Here is a 17,648-nt window from a genome sequence, read left to right on the forward strand (position 1 = left end):
GGCTACCGCAGGTTTCCCCGTCAGGTCCCACCTTCACACGAGTCACAGGAGTAGAATTAAATGCGTCACGGTGGCGCAGCGGTAGAGTTGCTGTCTTACAGCGAATGCAGCGCCGGAGACTCAGGTTCGATTCTGACTGTATGGAGTTTATACGTTCTCCCCGTGACCTGCGTGGGTTTTCTCCGAGATCTTCGGTTTCCTCCCACACTCCAAAGACGTGCAGGTTTGTAGGTTAATTGGCTGGGCAAATGTAAAAATTGTCCCTAGTGGGTGTAGGATAGTGTTAGTGTGCGGGGATCGCTGGGCGGCACGGACTCGGTGGGCCGAAGGGCCTGTTTCCGCGCTATCTCTAAATCTAAAAAATCTAAATCTAAATTTAAATCTAAAGAATCAGGCCACTCGGCCCATCGAGTCCACTCCGCCATTCAATCACGGCTGATCTCTGCCTCCTAAATCCCATTTTCCTGCCTTCTCCGCACAATCCTTGGCACCCGTTCTAATCGAGAATTTGCCGCCTTAAAAATATCCACTGACTTGGCCTCTGCTCCTTAGAAGTACATCACCGATCCCTCAGCATCGCTGGGATCTGCTAGTGTTGGCTATAGACAATAGACAATAGACAATAGGTGCAGGAGGAGGCCATTTGGCCCTTTGAGCCAGCACCGCCTTTCAATGTGATCATGGCTAATCATTCTCAATCAGTACCCCGTGCCTGCCTTCTCCCCATACCCCCTGACTCCGCTATCCTTAAGAGCTCCATCTAGCTCTCTCTTGAATGCATTCAGAGAATTGGCCTCCACTGCCTTCTGAGGCAGAGAATTCCACATCTGCCCAAGGGGTCTGCAGGCTGTACGGAGTTTGTACGTTCTCCCCGTGACCTGCGTGAACTTTCCCCGGGTGCTCCGTTTTCCTCCCACACTCCAAAGACGTGCCGGCTTTTAGGTTAATTGGCTTGGTAAAATTGTAAATTGTCCCTCGTGTGTGTAGGATAGTGTTAGTGTGCGGGGATCGCTGGTCGGCGCGGACTCGGTGGGTCGAAGGGCCTGTTTCCACGCTGTATTTCCAAACTAAACTATGTGTCTTTTAAATAGTGCCTGCCTTAACATCCTCCTCAGGGACGAAAGGCCTGTTTCCATTGTTGCACCTCTCAGCCAATCTTTCAATCAAACAAAAGGAATATAGAGATTGGAGCTCAAGTTAGAGTGAGATCAAATCCTTGGAGCACAGGAGGACGAGGGATGATCTTATAGAGGTGTATAAAGTCATGAGAGGAATAGACAGGGTGAATGCACGGAACCTTTTATCTAGGGCCGGGGAATCAAGAACTAGAGAACATAGGTTTAAGGTAAGAGGAGAAAGGTTTAATAGGAACCTGGGGGGCAGATTTTTCACACAGAGAGTAGTAGGTGTATGGAACGAGCTGCCAGAGGAGGTAGCTGAGGCAGGTACTATAACAGCATTTCAAAGACATTTGTACAGGTACATGGATAGGAAAGGTTTAGAGGGATATGGGGCAAATGTGGACAAACGGGACCAGCTTAGATGGGACATCTTGGTCGGCAGTGACGAAGTGGGCTAAAGAACCTGTTTCCGTGCTGTGTGACTCGGTGACTGCAAATTGGCTCTCTAATCCTGGTATGACCCTTATCATCAGTTATGGGAACCGTGAATATGGGATCCAGGGAGAGCTAGCCCACTGGATATAGTATTGGCTTCTGGAAGGAAGCAGAGGATGATGGGGGAAGGTTGTTGTTTGGACTGGAGGCCTGTGACTAGTGGTGTGCCTCAGGGATCAATTGACAATAGACAATAGACAATAGACAATAGACAATAGGTGCAGGAGGAGGCCATTCGGCCCTTCGAGCCAGTACGCACCGCCATTCAATGTGATCATGGCTGTGCCTGCCCACTGCTGTTTGGGGTTTACATCAATGATTGAGACAAAAACGCGCAAGGCATGTTCAGTCAGTTTGCAGATGACACCAATGTGCACGAAGGAACTGCAGATGCAGGTTTAAACTGAAGATAGACACAAAATGCTGAAGTAACTCAACGGGACGGGCAGCATCTCTGGAGTGAAGGAACGGGTGACGTTTCAGGTCGAGACCCTTCCTCAGATTCTGCAGAACTTTTATCGGAGAGAGGAAGTCCGAGGAAGGGGTCTCGACCCGAAACGTCACCCATTCCTTCTCTCCAGAGATGCTGCCTGTCCCGCTGAGTTACTCCACCATTTTGTGTCTATTCTCCAGAGAAGCTGCCTGACCAGCACGTTGTGTCACAAAATGCTGGAGTAACTCAGCGGGTCAGGCAGCGTCTCTGGAGAGAAGGAATGGGTGACGTTTCGGGTTGAGACACTTCTTCAGACTGAGGTGCAGATAGACAAAGATGGCACGTTGTGTCTATCTTTGGCATAAACCAGCATCTACAGTTCTTAGTTTCTACATCTGGGGGGCTCACTCACATTAACAGAAGGGGCTGCACTTCGAGGACAGTCCAAGGTCTCTGACGAAACACTCACCAAAGGGAACGATGATGGGGCACGTGATGCTGTAGGTTATAACCACGGTGAATATACACATCATCCATCCATACGCTGCTCCAAACTGGAACTCATAGGCCTGGTGCTGGAGGAAGAAGCACACAGAAATTAACCAACCGGAGGTGGTGGGAGAGTCTGGGACCAGAGGGCACAGCCTCAGAATTAAAGGACATTCTTTTAGGAAGGAGATGAGTAGGTATTTCTTTAGTCGGAGGGTGGTGCAGAGGACATTAAAATGGGTAGTATCATAGATAGTTATCAAAAATTACAGCAGGACCTTGATCAGCTGGGCACATGGGCTGAGGAATGACAAATGGAGTTTAATGCAGATAAGTGGAAGGTGTTACATGTTGGGGAAGTCAAACCAGGGCAGGACCTTCTCAGTGAATTGTAGACCCTGGGAGGTGTTGCAGAGCAGAGGGAGGCACAGGGTTCACTGAAAGTGGTGTCACCGGTAGATGGGGTGGTTAAGAAAGCTTGGTACATTGGCCTTCATCAGTCAGTGCAGTGAGTTTAGAAGTTGGGGTGTTATGGTCAAGTCAAGTCAAGTTTATTTGTCACATACACATACACGATGTGCAGTGAAATGAAAGTGGCAATGCCTGTGGATTGTGCAAAAAAATAATTACAGTTACAGCATATAAATTAAAGTTAATACAGAGAAGACAAAATTTAGTCCCTGGAGTTATAATAGTTAACAGTCCTGATGGCCTGTGGGAAGAAACTCCGTCTCATCCTCTCCGTTTTCACAGCGTGACAGCGGAGGCGTTTGCCTGACCGTAGCAGCTGGAACAGTCCGTTACTGGGGTGGCAGGGGTCCCCCATAATCTTGCTTGCTCTGGATCTGCACCTCCTGATGTATAGGTCCTGCAGGGGGACGAGTGTAGTTCCCATGGTGCGTTCTGCCGAACGCACTACTCTCTGCAGGGCCTTCCTGTCCTGGGCAGAGCTGTTCCCAAACCAGACTGTGATGTTGCCGGACAGGATGCTCTCTACAGCCCCAGAGTAGAAGCATTGAAGGATCCTCAGAGACACTCTGAATTTCCTCAGCTGTCTGAGGTGGTAAAGGCGCTGCTTTGCCTTACCCACCAGTGCGGCAATGTGTGTTGTCCATGTCAGATCCTCTGTGATGTGGACATGACATGTGTAGTTGTACATGACTTTGGTGAGGCCACTCTTGGAGTATTGTGCTCAGTTTTGGTCACCCTGCTATGGGAAGGACGTTGTGAAGCCGGGAAGAGAGCAGGGACGATTTACGAGGATGTTACGTGGACTCGAGAGGCTGAGTGAGGGGGGAGTTGCCTAAGCTGGGCCATTATTCCTTGGAGGACAGGGTTCTGTGGGCAGGCTAGGACTTTGTTCCTTGGAGCTCAGGGATCTGTGGGCAGGCTAGGACTTTGTTCCTTGGAGGGCAGGGATCTGTGAACAGGTTAGGACATTGTTCCTTGAAGGGCAGGGATCTGTGGGCAGGTTAGGACATTGTTCCTTGGAGGGCAGGGATCTGTGGGCAGGTTAGGTCTTTGTTCCCTGGAGGGCAGGGATCTGTGGGCAGGTTAGGTCTTTGTTCCTTGGAGCGCAGGAGGCCAAGAGGTAATCTTATAGAGGTGTATAAAATCATGAAGGGAATTGACAGAGTGAAAATAAAGAGTATTTTGCCTAGAGTAGGGGAATAAAGAATTAAAGGATACAGGATTAAGGTGAGAGAGGAAAGATTTAATAAGTACCTGTGGGGCAACATTTTCACTCAGAGGGTGGTGGGTTTATGGAACGAGCTGCTAGAGGAGACAGTTGAAGCAGGTACTATCACATCTTTTAAAACACACGTGGACACGTTTAAAGGAGTATGGGCCAAATGCAGGCAACTAGGACTAACTTAGATGGTGCATCTTGGTCGACAAGGACAAGTTGGGCTGAAAGGACCTGTTTCTGTGCTGCGTGACTCCAGGACTCTACGACTGCAAATTGTCTCTCTCTCTCTCTGGCCTGACACTTATATCAATTAGGTATAACAGGTATAACAGGTATAACAGAGCTTTATTTGTCATTCGGTACCGAAGTACCGAACGAAACTACATAGCAGTCATAGAAAAAAAAAACACAAGACACATGACCCCAACACAAACGTCCATCACAGTGACTCCAAACACCCCCTCACTGTAATGGAGGCAACAAAACTTCCACTCTCTTCCCCCCACGCCCACGGACAGACAGCTCGTCCCCAACCGACCCGCACAGTCCCCGCAAGGGGGTGGAAGTCCCCGCGGCCGAATCGCACCGGGCGCTGAAACGTCTCGCGGCCGAACCGGGCGATGAAAGTCCCGCGACCAAGTCTTGCGCAGCTAAGTCCCGTGGCCGAGCCGCACCGGGCGATGTTAAGTCCCGCGGCCGAGCCGCACCAGCGATGAAAAGTCCCGCGGCCGAGCCGCACCAGCGATGTAAAGTCCCGCGGCCGACCTGCACTGGGCACTGTTAAGTCCAGCGGCCAAGCCGCACCGGGCGATGTAAAGTCCAGCGGCCAAGCCGCACCGGGCGATGTTAGGCCCCGCAGCCGAGCCGCACCCCGCGCCGTGAGGAAGAGAAAAGTTTCCCCCACCCCACCCCCCCCAACACCCACCCACACCACCACCCCCTCCCACACATACACAACCAAAATAAAATACAAAAACCATCCCAACACCGACACACAACAAAAAAAATGGAAAAAAGACGAACAGACTGCTAGCGAGCCGCTGCCGTTAGGCGCCGCCACTTCCGCAGTGAACAGATTTGAACCCCAATTCTCAGTGGGACACCATGATCCACTGGAATCAGACTGAGGAACTACTCGTTGATTGTATTTCCTTTTCTCAAACCATGATTATAGTTCCCTCTCACCGGAGACCTCCTCCATTGGGCTTCCTTGTCAATGGCTCTTCTTGATGTCCATGCACACCACATCCACTGCATTTTTCTCGTCTGCCATCTGGGCCACCTCCACGTAAAGGCTTCAACCGAATCCATGGAAAATAACTACCATGACCTTGATTTTAAAATAGAAAAGGATACACGTGATAGTGCAAAGCTCAGCAATATAAGAGGCTCAAAATAGTCGTAGAGTTGTAAAGTCGGAGGGAATAAAGTCCAACCTCTCATAGAAACGTGGAAAATAGTTTGAGCCAGCATCGCCATTCAATATGATCATGGTTGTTCATCGAAAATTAGTACCCCTTTCCTGCTTTCTCCCCATATCCCTTGATTCTGTTAGCCTCAAGAGCTAAATCTAACTCTCTCTTGAAAACATCCAGTGAACTGGCCTCCACTGCCTTCTGTGACAGAGAATTCCACAGATTCACAACTCTCTGGGTGAAGACCTTTTTCCCTATAACTAAAACCTCCCTATAGGTCAAGTCCTTGAGTCCTGACAAAATGTTTGTAAAACGTATCTGTATCCTTTCCAGCTTAATGGCATCTTTCCGATAGAAGGGTGGCCAAATTTGAACATAGTACTCGAAGTGTGGCCTCACCAACACCCTGTCCAACTGCAATATAATGAACCGACCTCTGTGCTTTAATTCCTTGACTGATGATGGCTAGCGTGCCAAAGATCTTCTCCACCACCTGCAACGACACTTTCAGGTGCCTAAGGTCTGAAGAAGGGTCTCGACCCGAAACGTCACCCATTCCTTCTCTCCTGAGATGCTGCCTGACCTGCTGAGTTACTCCAGCATATTGTGAACCTATGTACCTGCAATCCTAGAACCCTCCACTCTATAACACTCTCCAGAGCACTAACATTCACTGTGAAGATCCTACCCTGGTTTGACACTCCAAAATACAACAACTCACACTTTATTGAATTGAACAGAGGAAAAATGTTCCCAATGTTGGGGGGGGGGGGGGGGGTCCAGAACCAGGAGCCACAGTCTAAGAAGAATAAAGGGGAGGCCATTTAAAACTGAGGTGCGAAAAAACGTTTTCACCCAGAGAGTTGTGAATTTGTGGAATTCTCTGCCACAGAAGGCAGTGGAGGCCAATTCACTGGATGAACTTACAAGAGAGTTAGATAGAGCTCTAGTGGAATCAAGGCAGGCACGGGTTACTGATTGTGGATGGTCAGCCATGATCACAATGAATGGCGGTGCTGGATTGAAAGGCCAAGTGGCCTCCTCCTGCACCGATTTTCTATGTTTCTATATTCTACGTTTAAACTCTATTTGCCATTCCTTGGCCCATTTGCCAGCTAATCGAGATCCCTCTGTGATTCACTGTCTACAGTACCACCGAGATCTCAATGTCATCTGCAATACGTAACCACCAAGTTAGGCAAACAGCAAAAGGACCGGGGTTGAACATATTTCTATGGAATAAAGGGGACAAGGACAATTGGGGAATGTGGAGATTAACTATTTTTCATATTTTATTATTTTTATTATTTAATAAAATATGAAAAATTGGGGAATGACAATTGGGGAATGTGGAGATTAACTACATAGAACAGTACAACACAGGAACAGGCCCTTCAGCCCAAAATGTCTGCATAGAACATGATGCCAAGATCTCCTCGGCCTTCACATAGTCCACACCCTTCCATTCCCTGCATAGCCATGTGTCTATCTAAAATCCTCTTAAACGCCACTATCGTACCTGCCTCCACCACCACCGCTGGCAGCGCGTTCCAGGCCCCCACCACCCTCCGAATAAAAAGCTTGCCCCCTACATCTCCTTTAAACTTTGCCATTATCTTCTTAAACTCGCCCCTCTCGTCCCCTGCTACAGGGTCTCGTCTTGGCAGCACCACCTGCCACGGATTTCCCCATCAAGTCCCAGCTTAGAAGCACATCGCCGATCCCTCAACATCACTGGGATCTGCCGGCAGAGGGAAGAGAAAAGACATTCTGGCCTTCTTTCATATGTTGAAAGACTGGAGCGACTAGGCTTGTATACACTGGAATTTAGAAGGATGAGAGGAGATCTTATCGAAACGTATAAGATTATTAAGGGGTTGGACACGTTAGAGGCAGGAAACATGTTCCCAATGTTGGGGGAGTCCAGAACAAGGGGCCACAGTTTAAGAATAAGGGGTAGGCCATTTAGAACGGAGATGAGGAAAAAAAAATTCAGTCAGAGGGTTGTGAATCTGTGGATGCTTGGATGGAGTCGACAGTCTTTCCAGGTGAGGCAGAGGTTCACCTGCACCTCCTCCAACCTCAACTAATGTATCCGCTGTTCCAGGTGTGGACTCCTGTACATCGACGAGACCAAGCGCAGGCTCGGCGATCGTTTCGCTGAACACCTCCGCTCAGTCTGCCTTAACCTAACCGATCTCCCGGTTGCTCAGCACTTTAATACCCCCTCCCATTCCCACACTGACCTTTGTGTCCTGGGCCTCCTCCATTGTCAGAGTGAGGCCCAGCGCAAATTGGAGGAACAGCACCTCGTATTTCGCTTGGGCAACTTACACCCCAGCGTTATGAACATTGACTTCTCTAACTTCAAATAGGCCTTGCTTTTCCTCTCTCTCCATCCCCTCCCCCCCCCACTTCCCAGTTCTCCCACCAGTCTTACTGTCTCTGACTACATTCTATCTTTGTCCCGCCCACTCCCCTGACATCAGTCTGAAGAAGGGTCTCGACCCGAAACGTCACCCATTCCTTCTCTCTGGAGATGCTGCCTGTCCCGCTGAGTTACTCCAGCATTTTGTGTCTACCTTCGATTTAAACCAGCATCTGCAGTTCTTTCCTACACATCTAATATTACAGGTTATGGCGTTACAGTTACAGAGAAAATGCAGATTTAAAAAAGTGTAAGATCTGCAGTGAGGTAGGTTGAAAGATCAGGACTAAGCCCAAGCGTACGTCCCACCTGCACGAATTTGGCCCATATCCTTCGAAACCTTTCCCATCCATGTACCCATCCAAAGGTCTTTTAGAAATAGTTAATGTACCATGCTATAGTTGTGATAGTATATTCTAGTATGACTTGACTCGATCGTGTGCAACCCAAGGTTTTTCACTGTAGCTTGGTATTTGGACAGGTACGTAGAGAGAAAGGTTCAGAGGGATGTGGGCCAAGCACGGGTAGGTGAGGCTAGCGTAGATGGGGCATCTCGGTCGGTGTGGACAACTTGGGCTAAATGGCCTGTTTCCGTGCTGTATGAGTCTATGGCTCTATGAAAATAATTCATTTATGTCAATACCAAAACAAAAGGAAATCTTCACGGTTTCCTACATGATGCCCACCTGCCCACATCTGCCCTTTCTCTTCATCCATCCAGGTTCCTTACTTTAGTTTCGTTTGAGTTTAGTTTAGAGATACAGCGCGGAAACAGGCCCTTCGGCCCACCGCCCAGCGATCCCCGCACACTAACACTATCCTACACACACTAGGGACGATTTACACTTATACCAAGCCAATTAGCCTGAAAACCTATAGGTCTTTGGAGTGCGGGAGGAAACCAAAGATCTCGGAGAAAACCCACGCAGGTCACGGGGAGAGCGTACAAACTCCGTACAGACGGCGCCCAGTAGTCGGGATGGAACCCGGGTCTCCGGCGCTGCATTCGCTGTAAGGCGGCAACTCTACCGCTGCGCCACCGTGAGCTCTGCAAACTCTGTAAGCGTTTTGTGCCTTCACAACTCACTAACCACAGTTTAAGAATAAGGGGGAGGCCATTTAGGACGGAGATGAGGAAAAACTTTTTCAGTCAGAGGGTTGTGAATCTGTGGAATTCTCTGCCTCAGAGGGCAGTGGAGGCCAGTTCCCTGAATGCATTCAAGAGAGAGCTGGATAGAGCTCTTAAGGATAGCGGTGTCAGGGGGTTATGGGGAGAAGGCAGGAACGGGGTACTGATTGAGAATGATCAGCCATGATCACATTGAATGGCGGTGCGTACAGGCTCGAAGGGCCGAATGGCCTCCTCCCGCACCTATTGTCTATTGTCTATTGTCTATTGTCTATTGTCTATTGTCTAACCTTCCACCTATTTCATTGGAGATATTCGAACTTTCTTTGATCTGAATTTATCTTGCACTAAATGTTTTACCCATTATCCCAGTACACTGTGGATTGCTTGACTGTAATCATGTGTAGTCGTTTTACTGACTGCATAGCATTCAACAAAACACTTTTCACTGCACCTCGGTACACGTGACAATAATCAACTAAACGAAACTAAACTCAATCAAACTAAAAGAAACAAATCCCTCCCTTGCCTTGGCATCTTTGGTATATTTGGCCACTGACTTTAAACTGTGAACAGGTGATCAATGGTTGGCGTGGACATGCCTGTGGGCATGTTTCCATGTTGTATCTTTCAATCAATAATTCCTTGAAAGTGGAATCGCAGGTAGATAGGACGGCAAGGAAGGCTATCGGCGTGCTGACCTCCATCAGTTAGGGTACTGAGTTTAGAAGTTGGGGCGTTATGTCACAGTTGTGCAAGACGATGGTGAGGCCACGCTTGGAGTATTGTGTTCGGTTTTGGTCACCCTACTGTAGAAAGGATGTCATTAAAGTGGAAAGAGTGCAGAGAAGATTTACAAGGATGTTGCCACGGCTCGAGGGCCTGAGTTCAAGGGAGAGATGGATAGAGCTCTTAAGGATAGCGGAGTCAGGGGGTATGGAGAGAAGGCAGGAACGGGGTACTGATTGAGAATGATCAGCCATGATCACATTGAATGGCGGTGCTGGCTCGAAGGGCCGAATGACCTCCTCCTGCACCTATTGTCTATTGTCTATTGTCTATTGTCCATTAGGCAGGTTGGGACGTTGTTTCTTGGAATGCATGTGGGTGATCTCAATGAGGTGTACTAGTTCTGTGTTATCTCACTTTTGCATCCACTCCCTGCACACCAGGACCAATTTACAGAGGGCAGTTAACCTAGAAACCCGCATTGTCTTCGGGATGTGGGAGGAAAATGGGAGCACATGGAGCAAACCCACACAGGAGACCAAACCGGATGCTGTAGGTGCGGTTGGAGGAGGTGCACGTGAGCCTCTGCCTCACCTGGAAGGACTGCCGGGGTCCCTGGATGAAGCAGGTATAGGGGCAGGCGTTGCATCTTCTCCGGCTGCGGGGGAAAGTACCTAGGGAGGGAGTGGTTTGGGTGGGAAGGGACGGGTGGACCAAGGAGATGCAGAGGGAGCGGTCTCTGCAGGAGTCGACGAAGGGTGGCGATGGAGATTTGATTATGTTGCCTGCTTTTCCGAGACTGCATGAGGCGTACACAGAACATGGAACAGCACAACACGGGAACAGGCCCTTTGGCCCACAATGCCTGTGCCGAACATGATGCCAAGTTAAAAGTATCATCTTCCTGCATATGATCCACGTCCCTCCATTCCCTGCATGTCCATGTGCTTATTTAAAAAGGCCGTAAACACCACTATCGTGTTTATCTACCTCCACCACTGCACCCTGGCAGCACGATTCAGGCTTTCATCACCCTCTGCGTAACAAAACTCACGCCTACACATCTCCGTTGATCGTTCCCACTTTCACCTTACGCCCTCTAGTGCTGGGCATTGCCACCCCTGGGGAAAGGGTCCCGATGGGCCATCCTTTCTATGCCTCTCATAGTTTTATACATGGAGAGAAAACAGCCCTCGTTCTGTGATCGTGGTTCCAGGAGCGATTGATGATGGCGGTTTCCGGACTACGGACTGGTCTTCAGAAGATCACGCACCACTCTGGTACCGACGAGACACGCAAAGTGCTGCAGTTATTCTGTGGGTCAATAGACAATAGACAATAGGTGCAGGAGGAGGCCATTTGGCCCTTCGAGCCAGCACCACCATTCAATGTGATCATGGCTGATCATTCTCAATCAGTACCCCGTTCCTGCCTTCTCCCCATACCCCCTGACTCCGCTATCCTTAAGAGCTCTATCTAGCTCTCTCTTGAATGCATTCAGAGAACTGGCCTCCACTGCCTTCTGAGGCAGAGAATTCCACAGATTCACAACTCTCTGACTGAAAAAGTTTTTCCTCATCTCCATTCTAAATGGCCTACCCCTTATTCTTAAACTGTGGCCCCTGGTTCTGGACTCCCCCAACATTGGGAACATGTTTCCTGCCTCTAATGTTTCCAACCCCTTAATAATCTTATATGTTTCGATAAGATCCCCTCTCATCCTTCTAAATTCCAGTGTATACAAGCCTAGTCGCCCCAGTCTTTCAAGATATGACAGTCCCGCCATTCCGGGAATTAACCTAGTGAACCTACGCTGCACGCCCTCAATAGCAAGAATATCCTTCCTCAAATTTGGAGACCAAAACTGCACACAGTATTCCAGGTGCGGTCTCACTAGGGCCCTGTACAACTGCAGAAGGACCTCTTTGCTCCTATACTCAACTCCTCTTGTTATGAAGGCCAACATTCCATTGGCTTTCTTCACTGCCTGCTGTACCTGCATGCTTCCTTTCAGTGACTGATGCACTAGGACACCCAGATCTCAGACCCAGGTCAGGCAGCATCTCTGGAGAAAAAGGGTGGGTGATTTTTCAGGACGGATCCCTTCTTCAGGTTTAGTTCCATTTAATTCGGTGTCGAGATACAGCGTGGAAACAGGCCCTTTGACCCACCAAGTCCGCGCCCACCAGCACTCTAAACACCAGCCCGCACACACTGGGGACGATTTACAATTTTACCGAAGCCAATTAACCTACAAACCTGCACGTCTTTGGAGTGATGGAGGAAACCAAAGCACCCGGAGAAAACCCACGCAGGTCACGGGGAGAACGTACAAACTCCATACAGACGGCACCCGTAGTCAGGATCGAACCCAGATCACTGACGCTACAAGGCAGCAGTTCTACCGCTGCGCCACCGAGCAGCCCTGTGTGAAGAAGGTTTCTGACCCGAAACGTTGCCCATCCTTTTTTCTCAAGAGACGCTGCCTAACCCGCTGAGTTACTCCAGCACTCTGTGTTTATCCTCGGTACAAACCGGCATCTGCACTTCCTCCCTGCACGCTGGAACCGATTGTTGACAGTGGCTGCCCTCTGCTGGAGCTGGTGGGAGGTGCGGGACGGCTTCATACATTTCCCTTCACACGTAGCTACCCCTGGCTCCCCTCCAAAACCAGTCACAAGACTCAACAACTGACAAAGGAATATTAAACAAAGGGTATTTATTGCTGCAGCTAAGTAGATTCTGTCACTAAAATGGAATCCGAACACTGAGCACTGAACTGCTCTTGATAAAATACCATTTTTGTCAATGAATGGGAAAACCTCTGCGGTTTTAAAGAGGGCTTGTGTTTCCTGAGAAAAAAAAACGCCCGTTGCCCTGAGCACAGAGTCTGCTGCTGAAAGCAGGCCTCATTGATGTGATCGGCAAGGCAGCAATTTCCCCCCGTCCCGCACAAAGCACAATGAGGAGACCCTGTTGCCAGCATCGTCAAACGTAGGGCAAGGCCCTTCGTCCCACTATGTCCGTGCTGGACACAATGCCAAGCGCAACTGATCTCCTCTGGAGCGACTGGGCTTGTATACACTGGAATTTAGAAGGATGAGAGGGGATCTTATCGAAACGGATAAGATTATTAAGGGGTTGGACACGTTAGAGGCAGGAAACATGTTCCCAATGTTGGGGGAGACAAGAACAAGGGGGCCACAGTTTAAGAATAAGGGGTAGGCCATTTTGAACTGAGATGAGGAAAAACCTTTTCAGTCAGAGAGTTGTGAATCTGTGGAATTCTCTGCCTCAGAAGGCAGTGGAGGCCAATTCTCTGAATGCATTCAAGAGAGAGCTAGATAGAGCTCTTAAGGATAGCGGAGTCAGGGGGTATGGGGAGAAGGCAGGAACGGGGTACTGATTGAGAATGATCAGCCATGATCACATTGAATGGCGGTGTGTACAGGCTCGAAGGGCCGAATGGCCTCCTCCTGCACCTATTGTCTATTGTCTATTGTCTATTGTCTATTGGAACTGATCTCCTCTGCGAGAAACAGGCCCTTCAGCCCACCGTGTCCGGGCCAAACAAAGGCCAAGTTGAACAAATCTCCACTGCGACAAACAGGCCCTTCGGCCCACAGTATCCATGCCGAACATGATGCCAGGTCACACTGACCTCCTCTGCCTGCACGTGATCCACAACCCTCCATTCCCTGCACATCCGCGTGCCTGTCCAAGAGCCTCTTAAACGCCACTATCGTTTCTGCCTCCACCACCAGCCCTGAAGAAGGGTCTCGACCCGAAACGTCACCCATTCCTTCTCTCCCGAGATGCTGCCTGACCCGCTGAGTGACTCCAGCATTTTGTGAATAAACACCTTCGATCTGTACCAGCATCTGCAGTTATTTTCTTATACCACCCCTGGCAGTGTGTTCCAGGCCCCCACCACCCTCTGTGTTAATATAAAAACTCCCCCCACATATCTCCTTTAAACTTTGCCCCTCGCTTTGAAGCTGTGCCCTCTGGTCTTTGAGAAAGGAGATGTGTGGGGGCAAGTTTCTTTACACAGAGGGTGGTGGGGGCCTGGAATGTGCTGCCAGTGGTGGTGGTGGGGGCATATACGATAGTGAAGTTTAAGAGGCTTTTGTATGGGCTCATGGATATAGATATGGACCCCACGTGGCAGGGAGAGGAGATTAGTTTAACCTAGCGTCATGTTCGGCACGGACACTGTGGGCAGAAGGGCCTGCTCCTGTGCTGTACTGTTCTAGGTTCTAAACTGAATAGGCTCCTTAGCAATTACTGCCCAACAAACCCCCCTCCTCCCCACCTGTAGACTCCCAGCCAAGGGCATTTAAAATATCGCTCGGGGAAAAAAAAGAAATGGTATTTGAAGCATTCAATGTATGCTGAGGAGACGTGTGCAAATGCAGAGGCAGGGCTGCGATTGAGGGGGGAATATTAGGATGCCTATAATAGGGGAGGGTGGCGAACAGGAGGATTCAGGTGTCTGAGCCGAACTGGAGGGGGAGGGGGAGGGGGAGGGGGGGGGGTTTAGACCCATTCAGGCGACTCTGTCTGCAACTTAATTCATCCTCTCGGCCCCTGTACAAGTGACCTTGACCTGAATACTCGGGATCCAATGAGCAGCTGACAGGAGGTGGCACGGGTCCCACCGGCTAAATGACTAACAGAGTCAAGCAGGAGTTGACGTGCAGATTGGCATGTAGTGCAGGGAGGCCCTTGGACCGGGCCAGACCGACAGAGAGGGGGGGCGGGGAGGAGAGAGGGGGAGAGAGAGAGAGAGAGAGAGAGAGAGGAAGAGAGAGAGAAAGAGAGAGAAAAGGAAAGAGAGAGAGAGAGAGAGAGAGAGAGAGAGAGAGAGAGAGAGAGAGAGAGAGAGAGAGAGAGAGAGAGAGAGAGAGAGAGAGAGAGAGAGGAGAGAGAGAGAGAGAGAGAGAGAGAGAGAGAAAGCGAGAGCAAAAAGGAGAAAGGGAAAGAAGAGAGAGAGAGAGAGAGAGAGAGAGAGAGAGAGAGAGAGGGAGATGGAGAGAAAGAGAGGGGGAGAGAGAGAGAAAGCGAGAGCAAAAAGGAGAAATGGAAAGAGAAGGGAAAGAGAGAGAGAGAGAGAGAGAGAGAGAGAGAGAGAGAGGGAGATGGAGAGAAAGAGAGGGGGAGAGAGAGAGAAAGCGAGAGCAAAAAGGAGAAATGGAAAGAGAAGGGAAAGAGAGAGAGAGAGAGAGAGAGATGGAGAGAAAGAGAGGGGGACCGAGAGAGAGAGGGATGCAGCTTGCCACACAGCCTTGCAGGCAGTAATTAGCCTCCTCGCCCACAGCCCCATTCATTATTCATGGTGAAGGTATTAATGCATTAATTATTCACTGCCGCCTCATTCATCACATGCCGGCTGGAAATGATCCGGCAGTAAATTCCACAGAGCTCTCACTGAGTGCTGCACGTAGAGGCACGTAGACACCTGCCCTTCGGCCCATCGCGTCGGTGCCAACCTTTCATTACTGTCCATTCTACCATTGTCCCATTTAGTCCAGCTCGGTTTGGTTCAGAGATACAGCATGGACACAGGCCCTTCGGCCCTTCGAGTCCATGCAGACTATCGATCGCCGGCTCGCGCTAGTTTAGTTTAGCCTAGTTTGAGATACAACATGGAAAAGGACACTCAGCCAACCACTGACCATTAAACTCCCATTCACACTAGTTTAGCTTAGTTTAGTTGAGAGATACAGCAAGGAAACAGGCCCTTCCCCATCAATCTCCCACTCACACGAGTCTACTTTATCCCAATTTCTCACCAGCTCACTAAACACTAGGAGCCAATTGACATGAAGCCAATTAACCTAAAAAGCAGTGAAGAAAGCCAATGGAATGTCGGCCTTCATAACAAGAGGAGTTGAGTATAGGAGCAAAGAGGTCCTTCTGCAGTTGTACAGGGCCCTAGTGAGACCGCACCTGGAGTACTGTGTGCAGTTGTACAGGGCCCTAGTGAGACCGCACCTGGAGTACTGTGTGCAGTTTTGGTCTCCAAATTTGAGGAAGGATATTCTTGCTATTGAGGGCGTGCAGCGTAGGTTTACTAGGTTGATTCCCGGAATGGCGGGGACTGTCATATGTTGAAAGACTGGAGCGACTAGGCTTGTGTACACTGGAATTTAGAAGGATGAGAGGGGATCTTATCGAAACGTATAAGATTATTAAGGGGTTGGACACGTTAGAGGCAGGAAATATGTTCCCAATGTTGGGGGAGTCCAGAACAAGGGGCCACAGTTTAAGAATAAGGGGTAGGCCATTTAGTACTGAGATGAGGAAAAACTTTTTCAGTCAGAGAGTTGTGAATCTGTGGAATTCTCTGTCTCAGAGGGCAGTGGAGGCCAATTCTCTGAATGCATTCAAGAGAGAGCTGGATAGAGCTCTTAAGGATAGCGGAGTCAGGGGGTATGGGGAGAAGGCAGGAACGGGGTACTGATTGAGAATGATCAGCCATGATCACATTGAATGGTGGCACTGGCTCGAAGGGCTGAATGGCCTCCTCCTGCACCTGTTGTCTATTGTTTAAAACCCCCCACGTCTTTGGGATGTGGGAAGAAGCCGGAGCACCCGGTTTAAAACCCATAGTGTCACAGGGAGAGAGGGCAAACTCTACACAGACAGCATCCAAGATAGGATCGGACCCGGATCTCTGGCGCTGTGTGTAAGCGGCTCTACCCGCTGCACCACTGTCGTGCTTCCGAGACTGTACCTTTCCATGCCTTGCCAATTTAAGAGAGCATCTAAATGCCTCTTAAAGGTGGTTGAGGGGAGACCACATCAAAGTGTACAAAATGATGGGGGCTGTCGATAGGGTGGACAGTCAGAGCCTTTTTCCCAGGGTGTAAATATCGAAGGCTGAAGGACATAGCCTGAGGTGAGAGGGACATAGTGCAGTACAGCACAGGAACAGGCCCTTCGGCCCGCAATGTCCATGCCGTATAGGGGTGCCAACCATCTCACTCCCAAATATCGGACAAGGTGACGTCACCGCCCCGCGCCCCACTCGACCTCACCCGCCAGCGGCCACCTGCTCCCGCTCCACCAATGGCGGCCGCCCGGGCCGGGAGGCGGGTCGCTGCACAACCTCCGTTAGGCGGTGCCCGGGCCTCCGGACCTAGACTGTGCTGGGCTAAAATGTCGGAAACCCAGAGTGTCGGGACCTAAACTGTCGGGACCTACAGTGTCGGGGCCTACTGTGTCGGGGCCTACATCGTCCGGGCCTACAGTGTCGGGGCCTACAGTGTCGGGGCCTACAGTGTCGGGGCCTACAGTGTCGGGGCCTACAGTGTCGGGGCCTACAGTGTCGGGGCCTACAGTGTCCGGGCCTACAGTGTCGGGGCCTACAGTGTCGGGGCCTACATCGTCTGGGCCTACAGTGTCGGGGCCTACAGTGTCGGGGCCTACAGTGTCGGGGCCTACAGTGTCGGGGCCTACAGTGTCGGGGCCTACAGCGTCCGGGCCTACAGTGTCGGGGTCTACCGCGTCCGGACCTACAGTATTTGGGGCCGACAGTGTCGGGGCCTACAGATTCGAGGCCTACAGCGTCAGGGCCTACAGTGCCGGGCCTACAGCGCCCCCCCCCCCCCCGGGCCTAATACGGGATAAGGGTGGTCCCATACGGGACAAACCAATTTAGCCCAAAATACGGGATGTTCCGGCTAATACGGGACAGTTGGCAACCCTAATGCC

The sequence above is a fragment of the Rhinoraja longicauda genome, chromosome 5 (assembly GCF_053455715.1).
Source record: "Rhinoraja longicauda isolate Sanriku21f chromosome 5, sRhiLon1.1, whole genome shotgun sequence".
Lineage (NCBI taxonomy): Eukaryota > Metazoa > Chordata > Chondrichthyes > Rajiformes > Arhynchobatidae > Rhinoraja > Rhinoraja longicauda.